This window comes from Coregonus clupeaformis, unplaced genomic scaffold (assembly GCF_020615455.1).
Source record: "Coregonus clupeaformis isolate EN_2021a unplaced genomic scaffold, ASM2061545v1 scaf0608, whole genome shotgun sequence".
NCBI classification, from domain to species: Eukaryota; Metazoa; Chordata; class Actinopteri; order Salmoniformes; family Salmonidae; genus Coregonus; species Coregonus clupeaformis.
This window is the reverse complement of record NW_025534063.1, coordinates 133034-145000: the sequence shown is the minus strand read 5'-3', so window position 1 is coordinate 145000 and position 11967 is coordinate 133034. Positions and strand designations below refer to the sequence as shown.

Sequence of the window (11967 nt, the reverse complement as noted above, 5' to 3'; positions counted from 1 at the left end):
GTTCCACACTGTAGCGGTAAGCAGAAGAACAGACAGTCATTGAGGGATACACCTGAACACTCTCTCTCTCACACACACACACACACACACACACACACACACACACACACACACACACCACACACACACACACACACACACACACACACACACACACACATACACACACACACACATCACACACACACACAGGACATACACTCACACACACACACACACACACACTGGACACACACACACAAAAACACACACACACACACACACACACCGGACACACACACACACACACAGTCTTTATATAACTTAGTCCAAGTGGTGGTCAGAATGTTTGTCTTAACTAGCCTGATAACTCCAACATGTCTGATATGAACATTGACATAAACCCTCTACATACTTGAGTTTCTCCAGTCTGCAGTGTGGATCCTCCAGTCCAGCAGAGAGCAGTCTGACTCCTGAGTCTCCTGGGTGATTGTAGCTCAGGTCCAGCTCTCTCAGGTGTGAGGGGTTTGACTTCAGAGCTGAGACCAGAGAAGCACAGCCTTCCTCTGTGACTAGACAGCCTGACAGCCTGCAAAGAGTCAAATCATATTAAAACCACACTGCTATTCTTTGGTGGTGAAAATAGTGGCAGTATATTTTTTCAACATATTCAGATACATCAGTGTCCTGAAACCTGCCATATCTATTCATAAATTAATGTATCATTATTAGAAATTACAAATTATCAAAGTATTGCTTGTAGATAGAAAAATGTATAGTACAAATATTTGAGTAGACTGACCAGAGCAGTTTAAAAAGCAGTATCAGTCAAAAGTCAGACAGTGAGGTATCAGATTTAGATTGTATTGAGTATACAGTCCACACCATATCTATTTTGACAGTGAAGCTAACATTTTAAATGTGGCTCTATACTCCAGCATTTTGGATTTGAGATAAAATGTTTCATATGAGGTGACAGTATATAATGTCACCTTTTATTTGAGGGTATTTTAATACATATCTGTTTCACCATTTAGAAATGAAAGCACTTTATGTATCTAGTCCCCCTATTTGAAGAAGTCATAAGTATTCTGACCAATTAACTTACAGTGTATTAAAGTAGTCAAAAGTTGAGTATTTGGTCCCAAACTCGTTGGTTGCATTTGCAGATTTTTTTGGTTGTGTTTTGGGATATGTTTTGTACAATAGTAACTGAATGGTGGATGATGACTGGAGTAATTTTCTGTCTAAGTGAGTAGATAACATGTTTCTAAACACTACTAAATTAATCCTGATGATGACATGATTAAGAAAAATCATGAATGAATCATGAATAATAATGAGTGAGAAAGTTACAGAGGCTACAACAAAACATGCTAACCTCCCACCATTACCAATAACAGAGGGGGTATGATCCTTGTTCCTCTGTAACTTTCTCATTCATCATCATTCACGATTAATTCACGATTATTCATAATCATAGTAGCATCCACATGAATGTAGAAGTGTTCAGAAACATCTTCTATTCTTACTGACAATACAAGTGAAGTGACTCCAAAATGACAGGACATTATTCACCATTCAGTTTCTATTGGGAAAAACATCATCCAAAACACAACCAAGACAAACTGCAAATGCATTCAACAAGTTTGTAGAATCACAAGCTTGATGTAATCACTGTGGGTAAGGAATATGGGACCAAATACTAAACTTTGGACTAAATTAATCCTAGTGTGTGTGTTTGTGTGTCCAGTGTGTGTGTCCAGCGTGTGTGTGTGTGTGTCCAGTGTGTATGTGTGTGTCCAGTGTGTGTGTGTGCGTCCAGTGTGTGTGTGTGTGTGTGTCCAGGTTGTGTGAGTGTCCAGTGTGTGTGTGTGTGTCAAATGTGTGTGCGTGTGTGTCCAGTGTGCGTCCAGTGTGTGTGTGTGTGTCCAGTGTGCGTCCAGTGTGTGTGTGTGTGTGTCCAGAGTGTGTCAAGTGTGTGTGTGTGTGTCCAATGTGTGAGTGTGTCCGGTGTGTGTGAACCAAAACAAACTGCAAATGCATTCAACAAGTTTGTAGAATCACAAGCTTGATGTAATCACTGTGGGTAAGGAATATGGGACCAAATACTAAACTTATGACTACTTTAATACAATATAAGTGAATATGTCCAAATTATTAAGACTTTTTCAAATGGGAGAACTAGATACATAAAGTGCTTTCATTTCTAAACAGTAACACAGATATGTATGAAAATACCTTCATATAAAAGGTGACATTATATACTGTCACCTAATATGAAACATTATATCTCAAATCCAAAATGATGGAGCATAGCACCAAATGTAAAACTGTAAGCTTCACTGTCCAAACACATATGGTGTGGACTATGTGTGCCTGGTAAACACATGTGGCTCTGGTGAACAGTTATCACTTGTTGACCAACTACAGGAATACTGACCTCAGAGTCTCCAGTTTACAGTGGGGATTCCCCAGGACAGCAGAGAGCAGCTTCACTCCTGAATCCTTCAGGTCATTGTTACTCAGATCCAGCTCTCTCAGGTGTGAGGGGTTTGACTTCAGAGCTGAGACCAGAGAAGCACAGCCTTCCTCTGTGACTAGACAGCCTGACAGCCTGCAAAGAGATCATCATGATTTCACAAACACACTGTTAATTTAACACCAGTAGTGTAGAAGGACAATGGCAGATGCATTTGGTTTATTCTCTTAAACAACATATAGATTCATCTTCCGTCTCCTAGAATGGTATGGTCATAATGTTATACAAATGTGAACATCAATGCATTGATTCAATGTTTTTCAGTATATATTATATACATATTATAATACATATATTTCTCTGAACTGAATATTTCTTCCTGATGATTAGTACTTAAATGTCATTTTATGTACTCACAGAGCAGCTCTGGAGGCTTTGACCACTGGCAGCAGCCTCAGAAGACCTTCCTCTGATCTGGAGTATTTCTTCAGGTCAAACACATCCAGCTCCTTTTCTGAAGTCAGCAACACAAAGACCAGAGCTGACCACTGTGCAGGAGACAGTTTTTCTTCTGAGAGACTTCCTGATCTCAGGTAGCTTTGGATCTCCTCCACTAGAGAATGGTCATTCAGTTCATTCAGACAGTGGAACAGATTGATGCACCTCTCTGGAGAGGGATTCTCCCATATCTTCTCCTTGATGTACTTGACTGTTTCTTCATGGCTCTGTGAGCTGCTTCTTGTCTTTGTCAGTAGACCTCGTAAGTGCTTCTGATTGGACTCCAGTGAGAGGCCCAGAAGGAAGCGGAGGAACAGGTCCAGGTTTCCTGTCTCACTTTGTAAGGCTTTATCCACAGCACTCTTGTAGACAGTAACTTCAGTAACTTGCGGTTCGGCCATTAGATTCTCATTGTTGTTGATGAATGAGAGGAACACATATACAGCAGCCAGAAACTCCTGAATGCTCAGATGCACGAAGCAGTACACCTTGTCCTGGTACAGCCCACATTCCTCTTTAAAGAGCTGTGTGCACAATCCTGAGTACACTGAGGCTTCATTGACATCAATGCCAGCCTCTTTCAGGTCTTCTTCATAGAAAATCAGATTGCCCTTCACAAGCTGTTGAAAAGCCAGTTTTCCCAGTGACAGAATGCTCTCTTTATTCCAGTGTGGACCTGTCTCTTCTTTCCCAAGATACTTTTCATTCTTCTGTTTGGTATGAAACTCCACAAGGTGTGAGTACATCTCAGTCAGAGTCTTGGGCATCTCTTCTCTCTTATGTTTCAGCATGTTTTCAAGGACTATTGCAGAAATCCAACAGAAGACTGGAATATGGCACATGATGTGGAGGCTCCTTGATGTCTTTATGTGTGAGATGATTCTGCTGGCCAGGTCCTCATCACTGAATCTCTTCCTGAAGTACTCCTCCTTCTGTGGGTCATTGAACCCTCGTACCTCTGTCACCTGGTCAACACACCCTGAAGGGATCTGATTGGCTGCTGCAGGTCGGGTAGTTATCCAGAGGAGAGCAGAGGGAAGCAGATTTCCCTTGATGAGATTTGTCAGCAGAACATCCACTGAGGTTGACTTTGTGACGTCACAACAGATCTTGTTCTTCTGGAAGTCTAGGGGCAGTCGGCACTCATCCAGACCATCAAAGATGAACAGAACTTTGTACTTGTCGTAGTTGGAGATTCTTGATTGTTTGGTTTCCTGTGAGAAGTGATTGAGAAGTTCAATCAAAGTGTGTTTTTCACCTTTCATCAAATTCAGCTCCCGAAAAGGGAATGAAAATAAAAATTGGACATCCTGATTTGCTTTTCCTTCAGCCCAGTCCAGAATGAACTTCTGCACAGAGACTGTTTTTCCAATGCCAGCGACTCCCTTTGTCAGCACAGTTCTGATAAGTTTGTCTTGTCCAGTTAAGGGTTTGAAGATGTCGTTACATTTGATTGCAGACTCTGGTCTTGCTTGTTTCCTGGTTGTTGTCTCAATCTGTCTCAGCTCATGTTCATTATTGACCTCTCCTGTTCCACCCTCTGTGATGTAGAGCTCTGTGTAGATCTTATTGAGAAGTGTTGGGTTTCCTTGTTTAGCGATCCCCTCAAATACACATTGAAACTTCTTCTTTAGATTAGATTTGAGTTCACGTTGAAGAATCACAGCACGCTCATCTAAATCTAGAAATAACACAGAGGATACTAATATTACATCTGTTTTAATGCCTACAGTATTCTAAGACTGTCTTATAAAGTTTAAATTATCATCATTTATTCTCTTGTCTGTATAAATCTGTAAATATTTTCATAATTCATTACACACTGGTGTGACTGATTTATATCATTATTGGTATTATTGATGGCATTAATAATGTTCTCTCTCTCTCTCTCTCTCTCTCTCTCTCTCCTCTGTCTAAATGAATCCACACAACACATCCCTGCTGCTACTTGATGAGGTCACTAGGTGTTGTGTTAAGGCTGCTACAATATCATTGAGTTACACAGCTACTTTAGCTGTACTTTAGCTACAGTTTTTAAATGTTTGTTATAAAACAGCATTCAACATGAGGCAGACAGCTCTTACTTTTCTCCAGTGTGTCAGCAAGCTCCTTCTGGTTCATTTTCCTCAGGACGTGCAGTGTGATCTTCAGAGCCCCCTCTCTGGCACTGCTCTCCTGCTTCTCATCTTCAGCATCCACCACTTCCTTATCCTGCTTCTGACTCTCAAAGCCTTCTGGGAGTTCTGGACTAAGAATCCTCTTGAACATCTTCAGCTCGTTCTTCACAAATGTCATAATATTCTCTTCAAGCAACTGAAATAAATCAAGTAAATAAGTTAAGCAAGAGACTAAATGCTTTCTCATTAACACATGAATGAATGATTGACAGAACTTTACTTGAGGTAAAAAAAAACAAATGTAAATAACAGGACCACATACACTGAATATGGAGGCCAGGTCTGTTTGATGACTCTGGGAAGACTGACCACTGAGAATCTCTGACTCTGATCTCTCCTGTTGGTTTCTGTGGACAAAACATGAGATTACATTTCCTCATTCAGGGAGTGCACACACATACACACACACACACACACACACACACACACACACACACACACACACACAGGGAGGGAATGTTGTGTTAGTTTAATATTGATTCAGGACTATGAAAATGGAAAAAAGAATTAGCCTATGGATTATGAAAACAACAAAAATAAATGGGAAAATGGGAGAGGAGAAATGACTAGAGACAGTGTTGTTTAACTCACTGACCATGACCCATGAGTTCTTCTTACCTTTGTTCAGTAGAAAAGTCTCCCTCTCTAAAGTTTAGAGGTTCCATCATAGACCAGTCACTCTTCATGGACACACAGCTGGGTACAGGGGAGGCTGGTCTCTCCTGCTTGATTGGGCTTCAACACAACAGAGAAAAACATTACATCTCTCATCTACTCTGAAATCAGATGGGGAAACAAAAGAGAGTTTCATTCCAAAACGCTATATATCCATTTTCAGAAATGTTGGTAAATTAGCTTTTATTGTTTAAATAAATTATTAAACCTCTACAAGGCTTTATAAAGGCTTCTAAAGTGGGTAAATTCCACTTAAAGTTTCGGACTTGATTTGCCCTAATGAAAAATGGATTAGCCCTTACAAAAAATGCCCCTTAATTATAATCCACATAAAAATGCAAATTTGCTGTTGCTGCAGGATTATGTTCCTGCTGTGAGAAACTGGGTCAAATTAAGATATTGCATCTGTAAGTGCATTCATCTTAAAATATCTAGGTGAGACAACCACATATCACAGTCAAACATACAGGATACGAACATTACATTCCAGCTAAACATTGGATATAATTGGATATAAAGCGTTTTGGAAAAAAACTCATTTTCATGCACATCTAAAATATTATATTGAAGCAATCATTTCTGATGAAAAAACACAAATGTATTTTTTTTTTTGCATATAGCGTTTTGGAATATAAATTCTTAAACAATATTGTCAACTCACCCAAAGAGACTCATTGTAGAGGCAGGGCCCCCCTCCTCTCTCTCCCCAGAGAGACTCATTTTAGAGGCAGGGACCCCCTCCTCTCTCTCCCCAGAGAGACTCATTTTAGAGGCAGAGCCCCCCTCCTCTCTCTCCCCCATAGAGCCTCCTTTTAGAGGCAGGGCCCCCTCCTCTCTCTCCCCAAGAGACTCATTTTAGAGGCAGGGCCCCCCTCCTCTCTCTCCCCAGAGAGACTCCTTTTAGAGGCAGGGCCCCCCTCCTCTCTCTCCCCAGAGAGACTCATTTTAGACCACTGACCCCTAAACAGAGATGCAGCATGTTGGTTGTGGGTAACACAGTGACAACTAATTATTGAAGGTCAATTGTTCTATTTTATTCATTATCTCTTAGAAATAAAACATTTACTAACAGACACATCCAAACAGTCAGATGATTTAATGCAATGACTTTTTCTAGCCCAATGACTACTCAAAATCCACCCACAAGGCCTGAAAACTAGGCCAAAACATAGCCCCTGATAGGCCTACATCTTATTTCAGATAGCCTCCAGTAGTCTGGGCAACATGTAGGCAAGATGTAAGCTGAATGATTTAGCAGCTTGCTTAGTTCATATTGACAGATTAATTTATTTAACATGAATAGCAAGACGATGTTGAGGTAGGAAGTGCTTCTTTTGCCCAGTAGCCTGCTGGAATAGGCTACTGAGAATGGGGTCGTAATTTCAATCAATGAATCAAATATTAATAATATGGATATGAACTGAATAGGCCTGTGCTTGTCAACAACAGCCAGGTTATTTCTTTACCTGTAGCCTAATCTGGCTGACTGTTACCTTCAATCTAATGCATTCTAACATCTGATCAGCAATTGCAATAGAACTGTGACCATGGTGACACTTGATAACTTCCAATTGAATTAACTAAACACGGCCATTAATAATTACATAATAACACAAGGCTACAACAACAATAAACTGAAGTTATAGGCTTAGATTATTATTCAGAAATACTTAGAAATACTCACTTTATTTTTTAGTTCTCTCCATATCTTGTTTTCTGCTCTGTCGTCTCAAAATGGATCCTGTACAAAAGAACACATTTACTTTCTGTTTCAGCTCAACCGTCTCCCCACCCTGATAATAAAGTGTTTTATTGGTATCTTCCACTAGATGGCAGTAACACCTGCTGTAACTAGACTTTACAACAGTAAGTGTTATGTTTCTTGGTCCTGGTGACTCCTGGGAAGTGTCTCAGAGGAGGATTGCTGACCTAGGATCAGGTCCCCCTGTCCATGTAATCTTATTCATTATGATTGTTTTGTCTCATGTCTCTTTATATTCATATACCCTGGGGACCATGTAGCTGGATTGAAATCACCTTGTTTTATAAAAAAATGTGTTGCTCAGTGATACTTCAATTGGCCGGACCATGCCCAATTCTTTCACACAGTAATGCTCCAGCATCCACTCAGAAATTATGCATCTAATGCATTCCTCAAATACTGCAGAGATGTTAAGCAAGTCCCATCTTCATCCACATGTATTTGCTTATTTGTAAGATGAAACCTGAGAGGATCACTGTAGTGTGTCATAAATGCATCCAAAATGGTTCTGAGGTCCTCAACAATGCTATTCTGTACCGTAGCTGGGATGCAGTGTTCTTTCCTGATGTTCTAAATAAAAAGACATATTGTTTTTGAGACCTTCAATTATCTGCTCAGTGTTGATCTCTGTGGCTTGCACATAGTCAGCCTCTGGCTGGAAGATGACATCACTCAATGGGATCAGTCCCCGTCTCAAATTCATCATGAGGGCAATTCTCATCTAAGTTGGGGCTTAAAAGCTCTGTGGTTTTGGTAGATGTGTGACCGATAGGCGCTGAAACATCTATTTTTTTCCCACACGCATTAAGTCCACAGATAATTAGACAACGTGGTTCATGCTGGTGATAGAGGCCAATATGTGTGAGTCGTCTGGACACAAAGACAGTATGCTCGTTGCAAAGTGGACAATTGAAGAGAGTTGGCATTCTTCAGAAAGATTGTGAACCTTGGAATGATGGGATGGAATCATGGAGATCATTGGTACTCAGCCACTTGCAGACATCATCACGGGACCAGTCTTCCACAGCCACACTCAAATTAAAGTTGACACATGAAGCAAAAGTGAGAAAAAAAATGTGTCTTTCCAGACAACCACCTTTCCTCCTAATTTGTATTTATGGTTGTTCCATAAAGAAGCAGAGCTTGTCAGGAAAGGTGAAGATGTCTGTCTCTTATAATATGGGATTCTGCAGTCCCACATTTAAGTGTTGACTCAGATAATATGATGCTCCAAATGGGGCATTAAGTTCTTCTTCCATGTCAACCCAAATTGGCCTATTAGAGTTCTCAATAAAGAGAGTCTATTTGGGCAGTTATAAAGGCTTCTTGCTATAATTACATGTTAGGGAGCTTTAATCCTCCCTTCTAAGTCATTACCTGTAATCTAGCTTGGTTCATCCTGGCCCTTTTAATAGTCCAAATGAATCATTTGTCTATGGTGTTAAAGGTGTAGGCAGGTATGGACAGTGGAAACATGCTGATGATGTAATTCAGTTTAGGAGCTTTAACCATCTTCATAACATGTGGCCTACCCCACAATGAGATTTGTAGCTTGTCCCAGTTCTTCAACTGGAGTTGAATTTTGTTCAAACACTGTATTGATTGATTGATTGACTGCAAATACATTCATTCACCATTCAGTTAGTGTTGGAAAAGATGAAGGAATGACATAAAACACACAATAATCAAACTGTATTGATTGATTCATTGTAAATACATTCATTCACTATTCAGTTAGTATTGGATTGACAAAGTAGTAACACAGAACACACTATAATCACACTTCAAATACATCCAAATACTTTATAGAGGCTAACCTGTTAGTAGATACATAGTGAGCTTTAAACGTTGTCTTTCTTTGGTCTGAAATACAGAGGACAGAACAATCCGCCCCAATACACCAACCTGAAAGACATCAATTAGACACAAACACAACATAAACAACATGAGTATTCAATATCAAATGCATCTAACTAATCTGATCTGCTTTATGTATTCTTCTTTTTGTCAAGTCGAACATAATCTACATTGGGTCATCTGTGTGTGTGTGTGTGTGTGTGTGTGTGTGTGTGTGTGTGTGTGTGTGTGTGTGTGTTACCTGTTCGTGGTGGTTGATACATTTCTCTATCAGAGCTCACAGCTCCCAAACTCTCCACCATTTAACTGGACAGGGGCAGGATAAGCCAGGTACTAAAGGGAGGAGGATGGAAGGAGATGGTGAGAAAGTATATCATGGGTTTAAATGACTACAATTTCTCAATATTGAGTCTAGCTAGCTAAAGTTAGCTAACGTTACAGTAACTTTAACTAGTCACGTCCTAAATTCCTCTCTGTCTAGCGTCGATGGTTTGTACTTCCTCTCCTAATTATGTGTTCACCAACACTAGCTAGCTACTGTAGCTAACGTTAGCTAAAACGTACCAACATTTATACAACAATTATCAGCTAACATTACAGGCTATGTAGCTTGGCTAGCTGATGAAAAACCAAGAGTACATTACATCATGTATTGTTTTTTAGTAATTTGATAGTAGTTTGATGAATTATTATCTTAGCTAGCGAATAGCTAAGGTATCACTCACCTTTCACGTCAATCCGATGCAAGTCATCTCTTATTGGTCGCGTCTCTCCAACCATCCGCGCGCTTCCCGCTTCCAGTTGTCTTTTGACCAACGGTCTCAATTTGAATTCTACGCTCGCGCGCCCTTTACTCACGAGGGCGCTGCTGGTTCCAAAACGAACCCCTCTTTTGAAAAGGCTTCTTCAAAGCACCCCTTAAATCTACAACGGTTCAACAACGAGCTGATGGCAGAGTATAGGCTTGGAAATTAATCTTAAGGTATATTTTTTACCTTATATTATCCTAAAGGATCCTACAGGAAGCTTTTCTTTTAAGAGTGTAGTTCACGTTTACTCATTTATCTGCAAAACCATGCCTTCCGAGTTGTAAAGGGGTGGCCAGCCACATAATTAGTTTTAAAAGTCTACCATGACAACAACTATCCTATTGACTATATCCAGTAATAGTTTCTTATTGTTCTAGTTAAGATCTCACAACACAGTTACGCTACTACAATTAAGGCATAAGACATAAGTATATATCATTTGAAAATGCAGACAAAATTGGCTTGAACTTGTCGTGTAATAACAATTTTGAAAAACACGAAAAAGGCTATGTATTCTCCCAAGGTCAATACTTCTAAAAATAATGAATCATACAATGTTTGTCCTCTGTAGTTGCGTGTCTTTCTTTTTTTGCTGAAATCCATACTTTTTCATTAAACGTTAATGAAATTCAACCACCGACTTTTTGCTCCTTTTTTTGCAACTGTGTCATTTGAATATCCAATGACTTAGACCAAGGGCTCCAAATACTCGTTGTCCAATCAAATCACACAATCTACAGATGGGCTGTCAACCAATCAACATTTTGCAGATCATTACAGGCGTCAGTAAACACAAAATTGGGCGCATAACTTTATTGACTTGGCACATTTTCTGTCCAGAGACACTGAGAAATAACAACCAGGAAAGATAAATCATAGAAAGATATGTTTATTTTACATATTACAATAATTGTATAGCCTAGGTTTCATTTACAAACAGACACATTCACTACATTTGTTCCATTATTCACTAAATTACTTATTATTTTCAGTAAACTCTTATTCTATAACATTTATTGTTTTAACATTCACACTGCTAGTTTTACACATTATATTTATATATATATATATACACACTACCGCCATTTATATAAATATAATATATAATTATCAATATATAACCATATAATAGATATATAGCATTTACTATATAGACACACACACACACACACACACACACAGACAGACACACACACACACACACACACACATACATACATACAGTATTGAGAGATAGGGAGAGACAGACAGTTGTGAGGACAATATGTCTGAGAATCAATATGTAGGTTGTAGTTTAGAATGAGTTAAAGGCAGAGGAGGGTACAATAGGACAAGTGTTTTGTCCCTGACCAGTCCTCCTACTGCCAGACCACTGGATCCTGTGTCTCCATCTAAAACCTCATTTCTGTGCCGGCCGTGCTTGGCCACACTAAGAACCAAGACCCAGAAGAAGGGTAAGAAGAGGACATTGGCTGTTACACCAGCTAAGGAGAAGAAGGTGAGATTGGCTGTTACACCAGCTAAGGAGAAGAAGGTGAGATTGGCTGTTACACCAGCTAAGGAGAAGAAGGTGAGATTGGCTGTTACACCAGCTAAGGAGAAGAAGGTGAGATTGGCTGTTACACCAGCTAAGGAGAAGAAGGTGAGATTGGCTGTTACACCAGCTAAGGAGAAGAAGGTGAGATTGGCTGTTACACCAGCTAAGGAGAAGAAGGTGAGATTGGGTGT

The 11967-nt window shown here is 39.7% G+C and overlaps 1 long non-coding RNA gene across 1 annotated transcript; it reads right to left on the bottom strand.

Annotated features, from left to right (window-relative positions):
* Positions 1-6731: 6731 nt before the first annotated feature.
* Positions 6732-8933, bottom strand: LOC123485189. Its single transcript, XR_006658919.1, has 3 exons — positions 8520-8933; positions 7496-7552; positions 6732-6771 (listed from the first exon to the last, which is right to left on the bottom strand). It is a non-coding gene; the product is annotated as an uncharacterized LOC123485189 (long non-coding RNA).
* Between the last annotated feature and the right edge of the window lie 3034 nt (positions 8934-11967).